This window comes from Mustela nigripes, chromosome 9 (assembly GCF_022355385.1).
Source record: "Mustela nigripes isolate SB6536 chromosome 9, MUSNIG.SB6536, whole genome shotgun sequence".
In the NCBI taxonomy this organism is placed as follows: domain Eukaryota; kingdom Metazoa; phylum Chordata; class Mammalia; order Carnivora; family Mustelidae; genus Mustela; species Mustela nigripes.
In genome coordinates this window covers 46,832,228-46,851,917 of record NC_081565.1, presented here as the reverse complement: position 1 = coordinate 46,851,917, position 19,690 = coordinate 46,832,228, and the positions used below count along the sequence as shown (strand labels likewise).

General features: G+C 39.1%; 1 long non-coding RNA gene across 2 annotated transcripts in view; it reads right to left on the bottom strand.

Annotated features, from left to right (window-relative positions):
* LOC132024696 (uncharacterized) overlaps positions 1–19,690 on the bottom strand; it is a 39,257-nt gene that overhangs the window by 5,145 nt on the left and 14,422 nt on the right. The gene's annotated exons all lie outside the window — the stretch shown is intronic.

Sequence of the window (19,690 nt, the reverse complement as noted above, 5' to 3'; positions counted from 1 at the left end):
CAGTTTTGTTGGCTGAGTGTCTGACCACTTTGAGTAAAATGTTATCCTCTGTTCTCAGATTCACAGATTTGTTGAATTTAGACATGAAAATGGTTAGCAACTCTGACCTAGAAGATGACGCATTTTGGTGCTTGAATTTATAGAACATCATGGCTAAAAAAGATTTTTTAAACAAAATAAACAGACCAGCAAGTAAAAGTAAAAAATGCTAGTTCAGTTTATTACATATACACAATAAAAATTTACACTAGAGACATACTATTTTTGGTTCACAAAACACATACATATTAGATGTAGAGAGCACTTAACAAATATTTATTGAATTAATGAATGCATGAATAAATGAATAATATCCATCTCAATGCTATCCTGTACATGCAATATTCTCCCCACCCTTTAACAATGACAAAGTTGAGGCTCAGAAAGAATAAGTGAATTACTTGAAGTTATACTGTTAACTAAGTGCTAAAGTCAGGTACAAAGCTAGGTAATTACTATCAGAAGGGTAAGTACTATGTCTATGGTAGGGATGATAACATCCACAGCCCCTACCACAGTGATAATATAGTAGCTGCTCATTAAATATCGTTGACAAAAAAATAAAAAAGAAAAGTATGGGGCTAGGTCTTTGAAGGAATACAAATCCCACAAAGGGAAAAAAAAAAGGTAGCATAGAATCTGTTAAGTGTTCAAAAACAGCTGAAGAGATGCAGAGGAGAGCACAAAACCACACTGGAACTGATAAACCCCAAAACTAAAGGTTTTTTTTTTTTTTAACTTATTTCATCTTATATCACTTATATATTAATACATCATATGAATGGATAGACTTTGGTGCTTTCAACATTTTGGTGGTTTGTTCCTGCAGTTTATTCTTTTTTAAACTTTCTTTTATATTATTTATTTAAAGAAAAAAACCTCCCTTTCAAGTATGTAACATTAAATTTTCTGGGCGTAAGAGACAAGATTTTCTCTCTCTCAATCTTTTTTTTTTTTCATGTGTGTATATGGAAGAAGTTCTATTTCTTTTTTATTTTTGATGTCTTCATTCCCCCTGCCCCTGATTCTAGAACCTAATACTATTATCTCATGGTGAAAGATAAAAATTCCACAAAAACGATAATTTAGAAAATGAAAGTAAAACATCACATCAATTTCTCCTCTACCCACCCCCTTGGGAAAAGAAAGTTAACACATGAGTTCTTTTCTCTTTTTCCTATGCACATACCTATGTCTAGCATCATGATCCATTCATTGGCCTGAGTTTGAAACCACATTGATTATGTCAACAAACTCTCCACTCCCTACTAACTGACAGGTAATGTCTGGTTGCTGATACTTTGTTAAAATAGTATTTTTGAGCAAATTATCAGTGGGAAGCTTTTCCCAAATTTCCCTCATTGATTCAATATCTCAAGTAGCTCATTAATTCCTTTCTTCCTCCTTCTTCATGGACACTGCTCTCATGCACAATCACCCATAGGCAGAATCTCCAGAACATTCTCCTGTACTACTTTGCCATCCCCTTCTCTGCCTAATTCATCCTCCTCAGCATCTCAGGTGTTATCTCCCTACAATACAAACCTAATTATGTCAGTCTTTTTCTTAAAACTCTTTGGTATATACTTATGTTTTACCAATTTAAGTCCAAACTCCTTAGAAGTTCAGATAGACTCCATCAGAGCCTCTAAGACCCAAAACCATATCTTCTCAGTCTCAACTCTGATTCCAACCTAGATTTGTCTCATATTACAACAGAGTCTCATCTCATATGAACACCATGTATCTCAAGGACTTCATCCATGCTACAGCTTGTAATGAGATCCTAGTTGTAAAGCTCCACATGGAGCCCCCAAATTTATGAAAGGTAACTTTGAGAGAAATCCTCAATCAATGAGAGATGGAAACCTATGGATTAATGCTTTCCCCAGTTGTCTTTCTAGAGGACAGCTCTGAAACACATTCTGTATGTTCCTTAGACACCAAAATTAAACCCCAGTATCCAAGAGCCATGATGTCAGAAATGCAACTTTATGTAGACATTTCTCCCTTCCCTAATTTTCCCTGGTCTCCCACTTGTACTCTGGGATTATCTCCTTGACTAGGGCTTTGCTTTCTGGTAGAGCCCAAGCTACAATATATAGTACTAGACTCTCAATGGGAGTGATTTAGGAAGAGGAGACTTGAGGAAAAGCCTTGGGTAAAGTGGGGTAACTAAGGCACTGGCAAGGGCATGTCTTGTCATTTACATGCCTGGCGATAACGCTGAATGACAATTGTAGCCAACATGGTCTGACACCAGCAGGATAGCCAAGAGCTCAGCCAGCTAGGGATGCAGGTTACATCACCCCACGAGGCTAGGAACCTGGACAAGTAGGAGTAGTGGTTGGAGGAGAGGGAAGTTTAATATTGATGGTGGAGGGAGGAGGTAGTAAGGTGGTATAGGGAGGAGGTAGTAAGATATCAATGACTTCAGGACCAGTTGCAGCACTGAAGACTGGAGATTGCTGTAGTAAACTTTACCTATGAAGTGGTGTAGAAATTGTGGCTGACCTTGAAGACTTAGAGGCAGAGGAATTTCTGAGGGAGACAAAGGACAGACTGTGTGAATTGCTTCTGGATTCTTGACTCACCTCCTCTAAGATCTGCCTCTGATTTCAGCGCACATTCAATAGCTTATTTCAGGCTGACATCTTTTCTCAAGCACAGGCTATTTGGCCCCTAGGTATTTTCAAAGACCAGCTATGCTTGATCTGGAAGCACATAGGGGTTGATATATCCTCAAGTAAATTTCAACTAATATGAGATAGGAGTGGTGGATAAAAATAATCTATTCTTAGGTGAACAATTCCAAAAGGCATTCTATATACTCTTTAGAAAATTCCAGTCATAATCCAATCAAGAAATGGGCAGAGGACATGAACAGACATTTCTGCAAAGAAGACATCCAGATGGCCAACAGACACATGAAAAAGTGCTCCATATCACTTAGCATCAGGGAAATACAAATCAAAACCACAATGAGATATCACCTCACACCAGTCAGAATGGCTAAAATCAACAAGTCAGGAAATTACAAATGCTGGCGAGGATGTGGAGAATGGGGAACCCTCCTATACTGTTGGTGGGAATGCAAGCTGGTGCAACCTCTCTGGAAAACAGCATGGAGGTTCCTCAAAATGTTGAAAATAGAACTGCCCTATGACCCAGCAATTGCACTACTGGGTATTTACTGTAAAGATACAAACATAGTGATCCAAAGGGGCACATGCACCCGAATGTTTATAGCAGCAATGTCCACAATAGCCAAACTATGGAAAGAACCTAGATGTCCATCAACAGATGAATGGATCAAGAAGATGTGGTATATATACACAATGGAATACTATGCAGTCATCAAAAGAAATGAAATCTTGCCATTTGCGACAACATGGATGGAACTAGAGCGTATCATGCTTAGCGAAATAAGTCAAGCAGAGAAAGACAACTATCATATGATCTCCCTGATATGAGGAAGTGGTGATGCAACATGGGGGCTTAAGTGGGTAGGAGAAGAATCAATGAAACAAGATGGGATTGGGAGGGAGACAAACCATAAGTGACTCAATCTCACAAAACAAACTGAGGGTTGCTGGGGGGAGGGGGGTTGGGAGAAGGGGGGGTGGGGTTATGGACATTGGGGAGGGTATGTGCTTTGGTGAGTGCTGTGAAGTGTGTAAACCTGGCGATTCACAGACCTGTACCCCTGGGGATAAAAATATATGTTTATAAAAAATTAAAAATTAAAAAAAAAAGAAAATTCCAATCATGACTGAGCGCCAATTGCCTACAGTAGTTATCTTAAAGATGAAGTGGTGTGTTTGCTTTTTTCCACTTTCCCTTGCTCTCTCCTCACTTCTGCCTCCTGTTTTCAAGTTCTTGCCTCCAGCACTACTTTTGGGAAAATTCAAGCTAAGAAAAAATCCTTACTTTACAATATATCTCTAGCTTCTATTTTCTATCCTATCTTCTGCTATCTGTCTTTGCTGCTTCTTTGGTATGTGCCAAGGAAATAAAAGGAGAAATAGAAAAATGCAACAAATAATTGAATAGAGTTTCCGCAGGGATTTAAGCTGTCAACTTGAAAAGGTCCCTGAAGTAGCCCAGAAAATGGTTGAAAATGGAGTGCTTTTGAAATTTATCTCCATGAAATGTCTGTTTTTATCTCTACGTCTGCTGTACAGCTGTTCTCCTGAGATTTCTCTTTGTGATCCTCTTGTACCCAAACTTCTATTTCTTATACATCATGCTTTCTTTCTTGGAGACTGCTTCAACAGTCTCAGGATGCATAGGAAGTAATTTTTTTATTTGGGTCCTTGAATGTTTGAAGAAGTCTTTATTTTTGCCTTCTACATAGTTTAGTTGAGTAGATATGGAATTACAGGTTAAAAATAATTTCCTTCAAGTATTTGAAAGTAATATCTTCTTATTTTCAGTGTAATTGAAAAATCCCGAGGTAATTTTGTTCATAATGATTTCCCCCTGCTTTCTGGAAGCTTGTAACATCTTCTTTAGTCCCCAGTGTTCTGAAGATTCAAGTGAAGTGCCTTGATGAATTTTTTTTGTTTGGTTCTGATCTCGATGTTAAAAATTTCCACAGATGTTCTGCAATCCTTGGAAGGCTTTAAATTTTTCAGTTATCTTTTAAGTCAATTAAAAGAAGAAAAAAGGTGGTTTTCCTATTTATTCCTATTTACCATTTTAATGGCTCTTCATCCTTTCTTATGACTCCTGAGCTTTCATCTGATGTCATTTTCTTCAACCTGAAAAATTTCTTTTACTTTTTTAAAGATTTTATTTAATTATTTGACAGAGAGATCACAAGTAGGCAGAAAGGCAGGCAGAGAGAGAAGGAGAAGCAGGCTCCCCGCTGAGCAGAGAGGCTGCTGCGGGGCTTGATCCCAGGACCTGGGAGGCTTTAACCCATTGAGCCACCCAGGCGCCCCGGAAAAATTTCCTTTAGAGAAGACTGGTTGGTAGTAAATTTTATAGTTTCTGTTCATCCCCAAAAGTCCATTTCATCTTCCTTTTCAAAGGATATTTTCACTGGATATATAATGTTGGTTTGATAGGTTTTTGTTTACTTCCACATGCTCCCTTGTGTTTTGTGTCCATTGTGAGTATTGAGAAGTCAGGCATGATTTGTACCATTGTGTAATACATTCTTTCTCCTCTAGTTGCAGTCAAGATTTTCCCTTTATCTTTGGCTTTCACTAGTTCAATTTTTGATGTACTTAGGTCTAATTTTCTTTATATTTTTCCTGCTTCATATTCACCAGGACTCTTGGCTATGTTGGTTAATATTTTAAACAATTTTTCAAGTTTTAAGCCATTATTTCTTCAAATATTTTCCCCTTCATTTTCTTGTTCCTCTCTCTGTAGGTCTCTGATTATATGCATGTGCATGTAAACCTCTTGATATCATTGGTCCATCATCATAAAGGCTCTGAAAAACGAAGGGTCATTTTTTTCAGTATTTTTTTCTTTTAGCAAATCAGTCTTAATGTTCACTCTCGCCACCATCCCTCCCACTTTCCTCCTGAAATCTTCAGTCTTCAGTTTTTGGGTTCATTTGGGAGTTCTCCATTCACTGCTAGAACTCTAGAATTTCCATTTTGTTCTTTTTTTTTATAGCTTTCATTTTTCTGTTGCCATATCTGTTTACTCTTGAGGAATCCTACTTTCTCCTAAGTCTTTGAATATATTTATGATTCTTGGTTTAAATTCTTTTTTGCTAATTATGATGTCTACATCATTTCAGAGTTTGCTTTGTCTTGACTATTTTGTCTCTCTCTCTCTTTTTAAAAGATTTTATTTACTTATTTGACAGAGAGAGAGATCACAAGTAGGCAGAGAGGCAGGCAGAGAAAGAAGAGGAAGTAGACTCCTCGCTGAGCAGATACTGTGATGTGGGTCTCCAACCTAGAACCCTGAGATCATGACCTGAGCCGAAGGCAGAGGCTTAACCCACTGAGCCACCCAGGCATCCCTTGTCTCTTGATGGTAGGTCACATTTCCCTTTTCTTCTAGTGACTTCATATATAAGGCATTGCAGATAATTTGTTATAGGGATTTGGGGATCTTTTACCTTTGAAGATTGCTGATTTTTTTTTCTTTTTTTTTTTTTTGCATGGGGGGGTGGTCATTCAGCTGAAATCTCTGTTCAGTTTTTCAGCCTTTTTAAGGGCTTGCTCTCTGCTGGGCTATTTGGATCCTCCTCCATGTATGGACAGTTCAGTGGTTGGTCAAGGATTTGAGGGGAGTTTATATAGAGATTTGGAGGCTTTCTTCTCTGTTTTCTCCTCCTTTTGGTCACCTAGGCATCCCTGATGAATCCCTGATTCATTCTCTAACTCCTTAAGTCAGAAAGACAATGGCTTTCTTTATGAATTTTAGCCACCCTGAACCACATGGATTGAGAAATGCTCTCAGAAGAGAAGCTTTCTAAGATTAAGCCTCACCCTGTGCAATTGCCTTCTGCAAAGGGTTGAATCCTCTCTATCTTGGACTCCTTTTGATTGTTCTCAAGTAATTTTAAATAATTGTTTTTTATACTAATTTGGAGTTTATAACTGTTATCTGTGGGAGGGTTAGTCTAATACAGGTATCAACCATTTCTAAAACTCGACTCCTATATAGATTTTACTCTGTCATGTATCTCTTTGAAAAACTTCAGTGGTGGGCCACCTGAGTGGCTCAGTTGGTTATGCATCTGTGTTCAGCTCAGATCATGATCCCAAGGTTCTAGGATCAAGTCCCCCCATCGCGGGCTCCTTGCTCAAAGGGGAGTCTGCTTATCCATCTTCCTTTGTCTCTCTCCTGACTTGTGCTTTCTTTTGCTCACTCTCTCTCTCTCTCAAAAAGATAAATAAAATCTTTAAACAAAAACAACTTCAGTGGTTATTCCTTGTCTATAAAGATATATCCTTTAGACCAAATATACTCTTTTTTTTTTTTTTTTTTTTTGTCAGTGTGTTAAAAAATTTTGCCCACAGGGTGCTTGGGTGGCCCAGTCAGTTAAGCATCTGCCTTCGGCTCAGGTCATGATCCTAGGGACCTGGGATCAAGCCCTGCATCACATCAGGCTCCTTGCCCAGCAGGGAGCCTGCATCTCCCTCTCCCTCTGCCTGCCGCTCCCTCTACTTGTGCTGTCTCTAACAAATAAATAAATAAAATCTTAAAAAAAATTTTCTTCCCACAACAGACCCTATATTCCAGCCAAACTGAACTGTTCTCCAAACATTCTATTTCCCTATGCTCCTTTGTTCAGGTAATTCTTTAGAATAACATTTCTCCTAAATTTGCATGCCCCAATCCTGACTGTTCTTCAAGGTCTAAGACAAATGTCAACTCCTCCATGAAAGCTATCCTTATCTAGAGAATGAAGTGACTTCATTCTCTACTAAATACCTCTTTATATTTATTTCACTCATTTAATAAGCCACTCAGGTGGTAGAAGCGATATGAGCATGAGTAAACTGAAAGATGAGGAAGACATAGTCCCTACCCAAGAAATCTCTGCTCCCATAATGGTAGAGAAAGCAAAGTCAACAGGAAGGTGGTAAATGCTGCAGGCAGAAGTTGCTGTGGGAAGCTCTAAAGAGGGACTCAGTCTAGGGTATCAGGGACAACCTCTTAAGTCAAGTATTCCTAGGTCAGAGTCTTGAACAATGAACTTTCTGGATTAGATACACAGACTGGGAGAGGAGAAAATTCTTTTTTTTTTTTTTTAAGAGTTTTAATTTATTTGACTGAGAGAGACACAGCGAGAGAAGGAACAGTTAGAGAGGAAGAAGCAGGCTCCCAGTGGAGCAGGGAGTCCGATGTGGGGCTCGATCCCATGACCCTGGGATCATGACTTGAGCTGAAGGAAGACACTTAACGACTTAACCACCCAGGTGCCCCATGGGAGAAACATTCTTGAAAGAGAAAACTATAAATTGGAAGGCACACAAGTATGAATTCCCATTAGGACTGAGCATTCTGTCCTCAGGGGATCTGATCTCCCAGTAGATGTTAGGAGGTGTGACCATGTAGCCACAGCTCCTGCCCCTCCACACGTTTGCCAGGTGACTCTCCACTCCTGGCTTCAGCCCTCCCCTGAGGTCCAGCTCTCTCAACCAACCTAGGTTTGCACAGTAGAGGTAGATCATCTAGAAAGTATATTTTTCATTCTAATAAGCTGGCTGTGTGTCTTGTTAAGACCTGCGAGGTGTCAAGGACAATGTCAAATGCTTTCAGTTCTTATAACGTAAGAGAGAGCTTCAGTACTACATAATCCATCATTTAATTTTATTGAACGAAGGAGGAAATTCTTCCTGACCTTTGCACCAGCATTATTAATGTTATGACAATGAGCTAGCTCACTCAACACATGCTCTGGGGTGTGAAACTGAAGGAGAAATTTTAAAACTGGGAGTACATTCAATAAAATTGCACATAACATTTACAAGGATGTGTGAATGTGTCCGGAGGAGGGGTGAGAACAAACAAAATAAAAAATAAGGTTTCTTTAGTGCAGTAAAGTTACTGGCAAATTTTGATTTCCTTTGCTTTTTATAAGTATCATTTTTAAAAGGGTATGTGAAGTGAATACAAGGTGGAAGGAAGAAAACTTGGCAGAAAATGATAGGTGAGGAACAGCAACGATTTAAGAGCTGCAACAAAGAGTGTTAGGATGGGATTGGGAGGGAGACAGACCCTAAGTGACTCTTAATCTCACAAAACAAACTGAGGGTTGCTGGGGGGGGGGGAGGGGAGGGGAGTTGGGAGAAGGGGGTGGGGTTATGCACATTGGGGAGGGTATGTGCTTTGGTGAGTGCTGTGAAGTGTGTAAACCTGGCGATTCACAGACCTGTACTCCTGGGGATAAAAATATATGTTTATAAAAAATAAAAAATTTAAAAATAAATAAATAAATAAGTAAGTAAATAAATAAAAGAAATCAAGGGGCTTCTGGCTTGCGGGATTTGAGAAGAGCCTCACGCAAGGAGGTTGCTCTATGAAGGATGATGAGACTATCTCCATCATCTCCATCAGGGACCAGACAGGAGGCAACAGGCTTAAACTTCAGAATGAGGGATTTAGATAAGAGAGAAGGAAAATTTTTCAGACAGTGCAATTTGATAGACACTGGAATGTGTAGCTGGGAAGCTTGTGGAATTTCCTTCTCTAGAGGTCTTTTAAAAATAGAACAGTGTTTCGTCTGCCTGAAGGATGGACTCTGTTTGACCTTTCAGAGTGTCCATTGAACTTGAAAGGTGCAACATACCTCAGAGAAGAAAGCAAACCTGAATCATCCTGGGTGGCTTGAGTAATGAGAATTGGGTACAAAATTTTCATATTTGACTTGAATTACATAAGTCACATATGTAAATGTGGCTGTTATAGGTCTTTCTTTTCCTTTCAGTTGAATGTTTTCATTTTTAAGCCTTGGCGATTAGGGTTTAAGTAAAAATATTATAGGGAAAGAAGGAAGAAAGTTCATCTTACTTTAGGGCCAATTTTTATAGGGACATAGGCAAGAAGAAAAGGATATTTTGAATATCTTTGATTTTGCTTTCACTTCTTATTCTAAATTTTTTAAAAAACTGCATTTTCTGTTGGAGTTGATACTTTGAGAGTAAAATTTTAAAAATTAATTTAGTCTTATGGTGTTTTTGGTATGTCAAACTGGGAGGGGTTCTCTGTATTTAATTTCCTCTCAGGAAGTTTACCTTCAGAAGTCCAAGTGTGAGGTCAAGCTTTGGGTTGCCGGAAATGGTAAATGTCCTTTACTGTCTGAGCACCCAGACAACACTTAATAAAACATCCTCCTTTGTGGGCATTGGTAAGGATTAGGGTGCTTTCACCATTTCCTCTTATTTTATAATTGGTGAATTCTGGATTCAGTCTTCTAAAACTCAGAAATGAAATTATACGTAAGTAAGATCTGTATCCTCTGGATTCAGCTGTAACAGCAGCTTTCCGGTTACAGGCGGTAGCCATCTTTTTTCCTTTCTAAAAATCAAAATGTCATGAAGCCCAAAAGGAAAGTAAGCTTTAGAGCTTGTTATTTACCTCAAGCAACAACAATGCCAGGGTGTTTCTAAACTTGAACTCTGTTTCAGATGATATGAGGACAGTCACAGGATAAAGCAGTGAGTCATAATACCTCATATTCGTATCACTCTTGTCAAAATGCTTACTCATCTAATATCTGATTTGATCTTAACAAGAGCCTCCTCAGTGTCATGATCTTACAGGTGAGAAAATAGGATCTCAGTATGGAGATGTGACTTGCCCAAGATCACAGGGCTAGAAAACTTAGGGTTAGAGCACTCCTGATTTCAAAGCCCATGTCTTTCCCACTATATCATGTTGTGTTGTCTACGAGAATCTATGAGAAAAAAAAAAACCTAGGGTTTTTTTTTTTTTTTTCCACCACTGGTGAGATCTTTGTCTCTGATTCATTCTGAGCTAACATCATATTATAGACCATGACACTAATGTTATTGTCACCAAATAGAAAGTTGTGCTAGGAGTCTCATGGAGTAAAACACCAAAGGTTTTTAAAAATCCTGCCATTCCGCAAAGGTCATGCAAATTTCTGATAGGGCAGTCCATATGAAGATTACAACTGACTCTAATTCATGCTCGCTTTTGGTTATTAAGCAACATTTTGTTTTTATGACAAAACTTACTTTAATTCTTGTATCTGTCTCCGACAGAAATTAAATATTAACAACTCCCATGATCCCTGGCTCTCTGTCGTGGATGTCTTTGGGGGTCCAGTGGCTTTATTTCCTTCCCTAACAGTTCGGAAGTTTGTTTAATACTGAGTCAGAGGAAGCATTCTAGCTGAGTCCTCACATGGTCTTGTTTACAGCTCCGGAGTGCACATAATAGATAAGCTACTGATTTCCACAAGAACCCCCACATTTCCTGGGTGTGTGGGCGTGTGTGCTCGCGCCTGTGAATTACGATTGTGCAATCTGCCGGCTAGCTGCCTCAGGTTGCAAAGCCGTTTCTGATCTCTGAAATATTTCTCTCCCAAGCCTAATTTCATCAACCAAAATCCATTGTGTTCCATGGGAGCTGTGCTCATAACTAATAATTAACACTGAAAGCCCCATGAGTTTGTAACAAGATCAAACTTGATATTGAGGCAGGGAGTAGGCAAATTTGCCTGAGGAACTATTGTGAAATAAAGCTGCAAATGGCCATAGACAAATGCTGTTCCATCTGTAGGATTTCTCTCCTTGACTGTAATTATAACTATCACTTAGAGAGAGCCCAGTTAGGTCAGCATCATCTTATTTGATTCTAACTGTAGCCCTGAAAGATAAATATGGCTGAAGCCCTTTTGTAGAAAAAAGGTGACCAGAGATTCAGTAATAGGTCTTGTAGTAGGCTGATGGGAAGTGACAGAAGGATGAGGGGGGCCGGGACTGTTGGACTCCAATGACAGAGTAGGTTCCACAGTCTTTCTTTCATTCCTTTTTTGATGTGACTTTGCTTGAACTTAATTGTAGGTTACATAAGGCGTTGAATTTATTAGAAGAGCCGTCCCTGAAGAGTAAGGGAATTCAGCCTACAGAAGTTCGGAAGATGATGGTGATAGGCTGAGAATAGCTCATTAAACTCTTGAGTATTTCAGGGAAGGTGATCTGAGGCAGAAATATTACAGAGACCTCAGATCATTCTTGCCTGGAAATGGCGAATGTGTACATGACCGCATGGGTAATCTGTCCTGGGTAGGGAGCTAAAGTGATTACAACCGCCGTGAGCAAGTACTGGACAGAAAAATTGCAAAGCAGATTTTTTTGAACCAATTTTTATTTTTTATTAAAATTTTTAAAATTTATTTAGTTACTTTTTTTTTTTTTTTGAAAGAGAGAGAGAGAGAAAGAGCCTGATGTGGGGCTGGATCTCAGGACCCCAAGAACATGATCCAAGTGGAAAGCAAAAGTCGGATGCCTAACCAACTTAGCCACCCAGGAGCCCCTTGAACCAAATTTTTACATCAAAACTAAGCAACCTGTATTATCTCAAGATTGTGCTTACCAAGTTTAGGCCCTCTTTGTAACTTTTATTTTTAAAAAGCCATCATAATTCGCTCTCTTCCCAGCTGCAGCTGCTACTGAATTTGAAGCATACCATTTACCAAAAATAAAGCGATAGCTTTATTTTTGCAAAGTGAATGGAATAGAGTTTGTGGGCATATAGAATGCAGGCACTGAGAAACCTAAATGAATGTGTAAGAATGACCACAAGGCACCAAACGTGGGTGTATTTATCTGCTTGTCTCATTACTAAGAGGTTTTAGTTCTAACAAATATCCGGAAGGATTTAGCTTTGGGGAGTGGGAAGGCAGAAGGAGTGGAATAAGAGTTTTGAAACTGTAAACAATTTATTTGAGCCTCCAACTGATGTACTCCATTTTCTTCACATCAGAAACAGGATTCCTTAAGGGACAGTTAGGGAAAGATTTTACCACCAGTGTACACAGGCATTAGAAAATTGATTTTACAATTTATTTAGTAGATTAATAAGACATTTCACTGCAAGAAAAATTGGAAACTGCCAAGTTTAAATATTAGTTGTTAAAACAGCAATTAGGACTTTTTGTGGCCCAGAAATGTTCGATCTTAGTGGTATTTGCAAGTTAATTGTGTTGATGCAATTCTCTCTGATGTTCTACTCCTTAAATAGATCATGTGGTTTCATTGACAGAGGGTAAGTGAAGCTCCTTTTCATTTTCTTTTAAAAAATTTTTAAAGTAGGCTCCACGCCCAGCATGGAACCCAACATGGGGTACAACGTGGGGCCCGAACTCACGACCCTGAGATCAAGACCTGGCTGAGATTAAGTGTCAGATGCTTAACCACTGAGCCTCCCTGGTGCCCCTCCTTTTCCCTTTCTTTCAGAGACAGCATAGGACAGTGTAGATATTCAGTTCTGGGATCAGACTACTTGGGTTAAATTCCAGCTCTGTCTCTATCAAGTTTTATGACCCTGGGCAAGTTAGTTATAATGCTTCTGTGTCTCAGTTTCTTTACCTTTAGAATGGGGATGATAATCATGTTACTTTTCTCATGGGGTCATTATAAAGATTAAAATGAAAGAATCATAGGACACACACAGAGTGAGAGGTCAATAAATAATTCTTTTTGAAATTTACAGATAGTAATAGTTACCTTTTTAAACATACAGTTCTATGAGTTTTAATACATGCATAGATTATTGTAACTACCCACATACCAACATAATAGGACACAGAATAATTTCAGAAGACTTCCCTTACACACCTGTCTGTGGTCTGATACTGGTGCCACCAGCCCCTGGCTACCACAAGTATGTTTTCTGTCCTTACATAGTTTTGCTTTTTTACAGAATGTCATATAAATGGAATCATATTGTTTATCATCTTTTGAGATTAGCATCTTTCACTTAGCATTATGCCCTTGTGGTACAACCTGATTTATAAAAGAACTCCAACAGAAATTCATCTGACTTCATAGAAAAGGGATTAGATAAGATTTTAAAAGGATCATTAAAGAGAAGAAAACACATATATTAATATCATAAAAAGGGGGACTTTGGTCTAATATTAGGAATTTTCCAGAGTTATCAAAATATCAAATATGGTACATCTTTAAGAGGAAATTATCCCCCTGTCATTAAGAGTGTAGACACATAAGCTGAAGGGCCATTTGGAAGGCCCGGTGAAGAAGATGCAAGAGTCAAATATAAATATAAGTTATAAAGTCAAAAACAAATATAAATTGATAATGGTGATGTGTGGTGTTTTGTATGTAGGGACCTGGAGTGGGACAAGGTGTTGAAAAGTCACAAATAATCCCAAATAATCTGTAAATGTAATCATATTTGCTCCAAGCCTTGTGGGTACCTGTTAAGTTCCTGGGTGCAGGGGGACCTGGGACACTTGTCACCTCCACAGGTGAACTGTATACATGGGGAGGTTAGGCAGCAACCATTGGAGAAGATCAAGAAGAGGTCAAATCCTGACCTGGATTGGAAGAGAGGGATGGGGTGGGGATGGCAAGGTTGAAGGAAGAGAAGGAGCTAGGCTGAGCAGACACATCTGCTACTTTGTACTGCATGTTTGATCCCAGAGGCAACAATTTTCATATTTTCTAAATAATGTGTACATTCACCTAATTTACACAGGCACACATCCATATATAATTGTGTATTATGTATGTGAATGTATGTGTTTAACTTGATTCGTCTTCATTCTGCAAATCTTGTTAATTTGCTTCTAAAAACCTGAAAGTTTACTGTACCAACTATGGTTTTCTGGCTATGCTCAGGGTAATTATGTGGTATTTGATTTAATCCTTGAGTGAAGATGTTAACATCACATTACAGATGAGGAAGCCGAGGTTTAGAGGGGTGAAGTGACTCACCCAGAGAAACAGAGATGGTAAATACAGACAGAGCTGAAGCTGCTTTTCAGGAATGTCTGCTTGTCTTCAAAGTCTGGACATTTGTCTTCACTTTGCTTTTACATGTTGATGAGAACGGTTGGATTTTGCTCTTTTTTTTTTTTCCTACTTGGAAATCTATTATCAATTTTATTTTATTTATTAGTTTTTTAAAAAGATTTATTTATTTGAGAGAGAGAGTACGAGCAGAGGGAGAGACAGAGAGGAGGAAGAGAGAGAATCCCAAGCAGACTCCCACTGAGCACAGAGCACAATGTGGGGCCCAGTCTCACACCCTGAGATCATGACCTGAGCTGAAGCCAAGAGTCGGTCTCCTAGCTGACTGCCCCACCCGGGTGCCCCTCCAATTTTAAATACAAGTGAAAACAATCTGACTTTTTTAAAGTATACTCTATAATGATACTTCCTGTGTTTGTTGTTATTATTACTGATGATAAAACTTTATATCCAGTTACTCACTGAATTTAGCAAGGATTTCAGGAAAGAAAAGCTAAGCTTGTGGAAAGGTCTTGGAATCAGAGGACCTGAGTTAAAATTTAAGTTCTGTTCATCATAGCTGTCTGGTTTCTCTCAGCTTTGTGTTCTTTGCTGAATTCAAAATGTAATACCATGGATTTTATGTCATTTAATGACAAAAAATGGATGGACACATGCCTGGCTTTGTTTATCCCATGGTAGGCGTTTAGTAGGAATTTGAGGAATTAGGAAAGACAATGAAGGAGCACTTCTAGGGTGCCTGGGTGGCTCAGTGGGTTAAGCCGCTGCCTTCGGCTCAGGTCATGATCTCAGAGTCCTGGGGTCGAGTCCCGCATCGGGCTCTCTGCTCAGCGGAGAGCCTGCTTCCCTCTCTCTCTCTCTGCCTGCCTCTCCATCTACTTGTGATTTCTCGCTGTCAAATAAATAAATAAAAATCTTAAAAAAAAAAGAAGCACTTCTAATTTCACAACTGAAGTATGAGAAGAAAGGCTACGGCTTTATTTGTTTGGATGGCAGACGACTTGGGGCTCTGGTTTGTGCTTGGTGGTTTTAGAGAAGGTTGTATAGGACTGTTTTGTTTACATTCAACTCAATCTTACACATGTAAGTATGAATCTAGTTCAACAGGGAATACAATGGATGAATTAAAGTATTAGATGGTATATAGATTTTCAGGATAGTGCACACACACACACGGCCATTATGCCATTCTTTTCTTCTTTTGATCGCTCTCATATGAAGACTAATAAACCCCTCTGGAGATTTCATTACTAAAAGTGAAAGAAGCCAAGCGGGGCTGAGAAGTTATTTGAACCTGTTTCATTTAGAGCTGGAGCAAATAATCCAAAAATTTGTATGGAATCAGAAGAGACCCCGAATCACTAAGGAAATGTTGAAAAACAAAAATAAAACTGGGGGCATTATGTTACCTGATTTCAAGCTTTACTACAAAGCTGTGATCACCAAGACAGCATGGTACTGGCATAAAAACAGACACATAGACCAGTAGTACAGAGTAGAGAGCCCAGATATGGACCCTCAACTCTATGGTCAAATAATCTTTGACAAAGCAGGAAAAAATATACAGTGGAAAAAAAGACAGTCTCTTCAATAAATGGTGCTGGGAAAACTGGGCAGCTATATGTAGAAGAATGAAGTTCGACCATTCTCTTACACTGTACACAAAGATAAACTCAAAATGGATAAAAGACCTCAACATGAGACACGAATCCATCAGAATCCTAGAGGAGAACATAGGCAGTAATCTCTTCGATATCAGCCACAGCAATTTCTTTCAAGATATGTCTCCAAAGGCAAAGGAAACAAAAGCAAAAATAAACTTTTGGGACTTCATCAAAATCAAAAGCTTCTGCACAGCAAAGGAAACAGTCAAGAAAAGAAAGAGGCAACCCACAGAATGGGAGAAGATATTTGCAAATGACAGTACAGACAAAAGGTTGATATCCAGGATCTATAAAGAACTCCTCAAACTCAACACACACAAAAAAGATAATCACATCAAAAAATGGGCAGAAGACATGAACAGAGACTTCTCCAATCAAGACATACAAATGGCTATCAGACACATGAAAAAATGTTCATCATCACTAGCCCTCAGGGAGATTCAAATTAAAACCACATTGAGATATCATCTTACACCAGTTAGAATGGCCAAAATTAGCAAGACAGGAAACAACATGTGTTGGAGGGGATGTGGAGAAAGGGGAACCCTCTTACACTATTTTTTTTTTAAGATTTTATTTATTTATTTGACAGAGAGAAATCACAAGTAGGCAGAGAGGCAGGCAGAGAGAGAGAGGAGGAAGCAGGCTCCCTGCTGAGCAGAGAGCCCAATGCGGGACTCGATCCCAGGACCCTGAGATCATGACCTGAGCCGAAGGCAGCGGCTTAACCACTGAGCCACCCAGGCGCCCCAGCCCTCTTACACTATTGGTGGGAAAGCATATATGGTTTTCACTTGAGCTATTCTCTCTGATCGAAGAGAAATGCAAACGTGAGCCGTCAGGGAGTCTGTTCCACTAGGATTCAACTTTCCTCTAATTTATGGCTGCGGTTGCCTTAAGGCTGCATTCTGCCATTTTTGAGTCTGGCATCTTTTACCTTCTTAGTAGCATTTTTTTTTTTTAATTCTGTTCATTCGAGACTCACTTCTACTTATCAAGTATATTTATTGAAAGGTTGCTCCTCCTTGTGTCCCACGTGCTAGGGCTTGTTGACCTAGGGAGGAAGGCAAGACACAGTAAGTGAGGACAGCAGAAGTTGGGGAAGCCAGCAAGGAGACAGACTGGCTGGCAGAAAAGAAAAGCCAGCATGGGGAAACCTGAGGCTTGATGACAAAGACAGTGGGGTGCTCAGCTATAGGTAAGCACCATGCTGTTAAAGCAGGAGGTGGGGAGGGCAGGCACTCCAGATCACTGTTGGAAGCTTGGCTACCATCCCCAGGTGTCAGCTGTGTTTCAGTCCTACCTGCGCTGGTGAGTGCTGGTTCCATCTTTTTAAAGGCACAGATCACAGCTTCTGATATTAGAGATGAGGGATATATAAAGCTTACTTGTTGAAGTATGTTTAAGGACGGCTGTTTGTTTTTGTCCCATTTGTTTACAACTATATTGGGGGCTTTTTCTCTTCTACTCTCAACTCCTCAGTGTACAGGTGAAGCCATGCTGGTAGTGTCCAAAAGGCACCAAGTGAGGAGTCCATTGTACACTTCAGGCAAGTTGATCAAATAGAGTCGAAGTTGACTGCAAAAATTTTAATTCCATTAATGATGCCACAAACTAAAGAAGACTCTCTGTGTGTTTTCTAACTCTCTTCAGCATAGGTGGCAGGTTACATAATACCCATTTGTCCTAAAAGTAAACATCTTTACGGCAGAAATTACTGAAAAAGACATGGCAAACATCTCTAGCATCTTCCCAATGGATTAGTGGTCCCCCCCCTTTTTTTCACACTATCCTGGGCATTATCAATATTTTTGTAGGGTGCCTGGATGACTCAGTTAAGGGTCTGACTCTTGATTCTGCTTGGGTCATGATCTCATGGTTGTAAGATCGAGCCCCATGTTGGGTTTCATGCTGGGCATGGAGTCTGCTTGAGATTCTCTCTCTCCTTCTCATTCTGCTCCCACCCCCTCTTAAAAAAGTAATAAAAATACCTCTCACCTACATTTGAACCTTATAAGAACCTCATGTTATAGATGTTATCTTTGTTTTGTAGGGAAGGATAAGAGAAGTTATTTACTTTGTCCAAGAACATACAGCAGTAAATAAATAAAATAACATTCTGTACACCAACTTAGGGGCTTTGCTATCGCTTCTAGAACTCACAGAATTTGTATAGCTGCTGACAAAATATTGAGTGATATAGACGATATACACTGAAATGAATCTGCTGTAATATCTCTTGCCCTTTACTTGTTTCTCTCATTTCCTTAGTTTAACAACCTTATCTCTTTTTAAAAAAAGTAATTTTTAAAAAAGATTTTATTTATTTATTTGACAGAGAGAGAGAGAATACAAGCAGGGGGAGTGAGAGAGGAGAACAGACTTCCTGCTGAGCAGAGAGCCCAATGCAGGACTCTATGCCAGGACCCTGGGATCATAACCTGAGCCGAAGGCAAAGGCTTTAACCCACTGAGCCACCTAGGTGCCCCTAAAAAAGTAATTTTTAATCACTTTTTTATTATTAAAAATTTTTTAATTCCAGTATAATTAACACACAGTGTTATAATAGTTGCAGGTTGTATGGTCTCATGATTCATTGATTCTACACATTACTTGGTGCTCATCACTATAAGTGTACTCTTCATTCCCTTCACCTATTTCACACCCCCAACCACCTAGTTAAGAGTCTGTTGTTGTTTTGTCAGTCTCTTTTCTTCTTTGTTTTGTTTCTTAAATTCCACTTATGAGTGAAATGATGGTATTTGTCTCTCTCTGACTGACTTATTTCACTTAGCATTATACTCTCTAGATCCACCCATGTTATTGCAAATGTCAAGATTTTATTCTTTTTTATGCCTGACCAGTATTCCATTAAAAATATGTACCACATCTTCTTTATCCATTTATCCATCTATCAATGGACACTGGGTTGCTTCCATAATTTGGTTATTATAAGTAATGCTGCAGTAAACAGGGGTGCACTTATCTTTTCAAATTAATGTTTTCTTTCTTTTTTTTAAAGAGTATTATTTAAAAAGATTTTATTTATTTGACGACAGAGGTCGCAAGTAGGCAGAGAGGCAGGCAGAGAGAGAGGGAGAAGCAGGCTCCCTGCTGAGCAGAGAGCCCCATGCAGGGCTCAATCCCAGGACCCCAGGATCATGACCTGAGCTGAAAGCAGAGGCTTTAACCCACTGAGCCATCCAGGCACCCCAAATTAATGTTTTCATATTCTTTGAGTAAATATCTAATAGTGGAGTTACTAGATCACATGATAATTCTAATTTTCATTTTTTGAGAAACCTCCATACTGTTTCCCACAGTATGCATTCCCACCAACAATGCACGAGGGTTCCTATTTCTCTACATCCTTGTCATCACTTGTTGTTTCCTATGTTTTTCTTTTAGCCATTGTGATAGGTGTGCTGTGATATCTCATTGTGGTTTTGATTTACATTCCCCTGATGATGAGTGATGTTGAGCACATTATCATGTGTCTATTGGATAGCTGCATGTTTTCTTTGGAGAAACATCTGTTCA